Below are 5,120 nucleotides of genomic sequence, written 5' to 3'. Positions count from 1 at the left end.
CCATTAAGAAATTTTTTTTTCTATGCTATTATCAATAATAGTGGGAATTAATTTGGCCAAATACATATGCTCACATTATCATCAAATAATACGACTAGGTAAACTATAGTTTGAAAAAATCAAAATTATTTTAATAGTAAATTCTAACCTTTCTGTGGAAAGAGGTGCATCATATATAGAAATTATTAATATTTTATTAATAAGATCAGTAATATAGATATCAAAGAATAGTATATTTTCAAACCTATGGGTCTAGAAAAAATTCTATCCTAAATACCTAAATTATCATCTTATTCTAATTAAATCATAAAAATAATCACTCTCTATGGATAAAGTTAATTTTTTGTATGACTTAATTATAATTTTATTCACATGCCATTATACTTTATTTTATAATTTTTATGTAATTTTTACTATATCTAGGATACTGTAGTTACTCCTAAACATAATAAATCCATATAAACAAATAAAAAAGCATATAAATCAACCATATAATATGCAAATTTATACTTCCATGCAATAAAACTATATAGTCGGGATCATATCATAATTCTTAAAGAATCTTTATATAATTAAGTTTATTACAGGGACTAAACAATAATCCAAGGATCTTTATGTAATAAACTCTATTATAGGGATTAAAATATAATTTTAAGATATTTTTATGAAATTTGTTACTTTATTAGAAACTAAATTGCAAATGTCCCTTAAATCAAATTAAACTGGTTGAGTCAACTATTGAAAATGACCTTAATAGAATATACACTTTATTAAGGGCTTAAATGCAAAAATCCTCTTTTAGTAAATGGGTCCAATTGGGTTTCGAATTTTGGGTTGGGACCCAAAATCCGAATCTGCTAGGCCTTATCTTCTTCCTCCCTTCCTCTTTTCCCGATCAACGCCTTAAATCCACTTTTGCCAACGACTAACCCCGAATCGACTGCTGACGAGGCACCAGCAGTCCTCAATGACCAGTAGCTGACCCGAGATTGCCTTCCCGACTGTCAGTGAGTCAGTGATTATTGATTTTGCTAGATGGAAGATCGGTGAGAGAGAGACAAGTCGGCACTTGTCCTCTCTTGATTTTAGCCGGCGATCACTAGAAACTCTAGATTGGCAGCTCACCACAGTTTCCCCATCACTCACAACCCCTTATGCGGGCAATTGGGAGTGGGAAGGACCGTCCAATGGGAAAATCTGAAAGATCTTATCATCGGCTTCTCTATTTATTTTTATTTTTCTCATAGGTCCTCGAAGATCTGGGACCGTCGGGGCAGCATGGTGTGATGGCTGCCAGAAGAGCTTTAGCCTGACCATCCTCATCAAATGAAGATGTGGAGCATGGAACCCAACCATTGTGATAGGAGGAGGAGGGCCTCGGCCTTCTTCTTCCTTTAATTCATTCATTTATTTGTTTAAAAAATAATTATAGCCCAAAAATAAATCATAGATCTTTAAAATAACTTTATGGAATCTGAGAATGGATTTGGTTCATGATTACATGACTCTGATCACTAGGAACTAAGCAGGGTGGCCAAATTAGATCTATGACAGATCCTGATGGTTGTTGGAAGAAGAAAGAGGGATTTTTTTCTTCATTCTATTCATCAATAATATGCTAAAATAAATATAAATATGGCATATAAAATTTTTTCAACATTATGTTAAGATCATAGATTGAACAAAAGAGCATAGAGGTGGCTCTAATTCTATTAATGATGAAAATTTTAATCTTTAATGTGAAAATAATTATATCTTCAGTCATTATTATTCAAGCTCAAAAAGAATCAACGATCAAAAACCTGCAATGATCTGCAATCTGAAACCATAAGAGAGCCAATTCTAGATGCTTCTCACTGTCATCGAGCAGTGCCTTAGTTTCTCAATCCCTTATCTAAGTATATCCGATGTAAAGGATCTCACAAATTTTTAGATTGGATTAGAGATCAAATCCGTAGAAATTTTTTTATAACGTACCTCATCCATCAGAGATAATATCTGAATTAGTCACAAAGACTGAAAAATAGACTTTATTCATAATGATTGTATAGAGCTCAACTTTATCAAACCATCAAATATATCCCCATCACTTTATCAGAAGATTATCTTTAGTCAGAATTAAGGTTAATTAAAACATGTAAAATAAATCCTGATGTATGTTAGTGTGGGCCACATCTGGATGGATATAATTAGAGAAATCACAACATCGTGTTCTTGGGCTTCACCAAATCACTTTGCCATGGAGCATCCAAATCCCTACAGTATAAGAGATCTTCCATTCTTGGCTTCTAAATTGTCCAATTATTCCATTTAACCTAACCATACGACTAGTGCTTGCATCTATATACACACCATATCAAGAATCAATCTGGTTTGATACCACTTCATTGAGAAAAGATGACCACTGGAACTATGGAAGCAATATCTTTTTTCTATATATATAAGTAATAGGATAAACCCCAAAAAAATCAAGCAGGCAGTTCAACAAATACAAGAGATGCAGAATTTTGTATGTGGAAAACTCTTCCAATGCGAAAAGAAAAAAATCACAAGGCCACCAAGCTCTCTTCCATATATTCCACTGTCAACAATTCAAGGTTTACGACTTGTCTATTCTTCTCTAAACAAATTATAAGATCATCACATCAAGAGATGATACTTTTGGTTTATATAATAATATATTACCAGAGAGAAAGATGGATAATAATAAATGATGGAAAGATCTTACTGATGATCTTCTTAATGCCTTCCAAAAAAATCTTTAAAGATGCCTTTGATTCCTTCCATAAAACCCTTGGAGATAACTTGAACCAATATTTGAGTTGTGGATGAATTTCATAAATCCGACCATGTTTTCTTCTTTCTTCCTTTTGCTCAAACCCTAGCCAAGATCTCTTAAAGAGAACTCCTTTTTTTTCTTTCTCTTAGCAGAATACTGTGGAGAAAGTAGGCATCTTTTTTTATTTATTTTCTTTGTATTTTATTTTCCATCAAAAGAAGGGTTCACCTTTCATTTGGGTAACAGAGATATCATATTGATGGATTTCTATAAAAAGATCAATTCTTATGGTATATTATAAGAACAAATCCCTTTTATAAGGAGAGCTACCCAATATCTAGCTACATTAGAACCAAAAAGCATCAATAAATTTGTCCAATCATTATCACTATCGAAGTTTACATTCATAATGAACTCTTCATCCATCTATATCATATAATTTAAAATTATATTTGAAGAATAATCTAGAAAGAAAATGGTTGGCTTTGAGAAGAAAAACTATATGATTCACTTTTCTACTTGAACTACAAAATGTTAGGTCTAAAAAGTAAATTAAGCATGCTAAAGAAGATAAAGAAACATGTAAGAAACTAACATACATAACCACCAAACATTTAGGAAATCAGAAAAGGGAGGAGGAAGAGAAGGCTTAGATTCATCATTTAATCGCAGCTAAGCCAAAACCATCAAAAATAGTCGATTTTTGCTTCATGAATCAGTAAAGCCTCATCTAAGAATCATCCTAACCTCTTCATATAAATCTTAAAGCAACTCCATGTATGGCTGAAGGTCAGTTTCAATATGACAAGCTCTAATAATTTAATATAATAATAAACAGTCTCATGGAGTCATCCCAGATCATATAAGATAGAGCACTAAATATAACAGACAATCAAAATTTTAAAATAATTTACAACAGCAATTTATACGCATATCAAAATTTTACAAAAACATTACCTAAGCATATTATATAATTCCAGAATTTTGTAATAGTATCAAAGCATATTAGACTTTAATGAAAATACTACTAAGCATATGTTAGAACTCTTTAGAAAGAACAGAAGTTTCTACCTAAGTATATCTTTCTAAACTAGAGTAAGGTCAGCAAGGGAGGGATATTTCCCCACCAGATTATTTCTAGTTTCTACCTAAGCACATGTTATCGGGATTTGAATCCTAGAAGTTGATGTAGATAATTTAGGATAGGCTTTTTTTTTTAAATTTTTGAAGGAACAATTCAAGATATACTTGAAAATTAGTTGTGCTACAAGTTTGACTTGACATAGAGAGCAAATCTACCAATTTCTATGAGGCTTCCATGTCACAAATGATTTGAATTTGCATACAACCATCAATTACAATGGATGGCACACTACAAGAAAAGTCACATGCATCCACGCTTTTTAGTCACGTAAAGTACATACGTGGGTAAAAAGTCAAATTTTGAAAAAAAGATTGTATATACCCATGTTTGTCAAACATAAAAATACTATAATTAATTTTTAACTTACGTTTCAATAATTAAACATGAGTAAATCAAATATGTTAATGGATAAATATGGATAATTCAATTCTGCTAAAAAATATACTAAATATTGATGAAAAGTGACTGACGCCAAGAGAGGAGCACCAAAACAAAAAAAAATACTTATAAAAAAAATATACTAAGCACCAAACAACCCTCCTCCTACCATCTATAAAAAAGTCCATACCCTCTTTCTCTCTCGATTGCTATCAAAACCCTCGCTTCTCTCTCTTTCCTCTTCCAATCCCCTCATCGTCCCCTTAAACTGTCGATACCATTCTCTCCTCTAGATTTGGCGGTGACCCCGTCAACCACCTCTGACAGAAGCACCGACGTGATGATCACCTATGACTACTCCTCAACCATCCACATCGACTCTGCTGGCATCAACATCTGCCTCGTTGGCAACTCTGCTACCATGGTCGTTCATGGACACGACACCACCCTCTCCATCTCCGTCGACGAGATGCTTGTCCATAGGGATGGCAAAAAGTGATCCGATCTTTGAACTTGATCCGTCATAAAAAGATTTAAGTTTGATCTAAACGGATTCAGGTCATAAACGGATCGACTTATTTAACCTGTTTATTAAATAGATCAGATTTGAATTTAAATTTTTCAATCTGCCCAACCTATTTAACCTGTTTATAATTTTTATTTAAAATTATTTGGTTCTGTGGCCCTACGGTCTCTTGGTAAAATTTAAACAGCCCGTCCTTGTAAATTTTGGTCCATTCTTGTGATGATCCACATTTTGTATTTATTATTATTTTTTTTTGGTAAGCTCCACGAGACCCTTCTTTTTCCATCACCCTC

The sequence above is a fragment of the Elaeis guineensis genome, chromosome 1 (assembly GCF_000442705.2).
Source record: "Elaeis guineensis isolate ETL-2024a chromosome 1, EG11, whole genome shotgun sequence".
NCBI classification, from domain to species: domain Eukaryota; kingdom Viridiplantae; phylum Streptophyta; class Magnoliopsida; order Arecales; family Arecaceae; genus Elaeis; species Elaeis guineensis.
Note: the sequence above shows the minus strand (reverse complement) of the source record.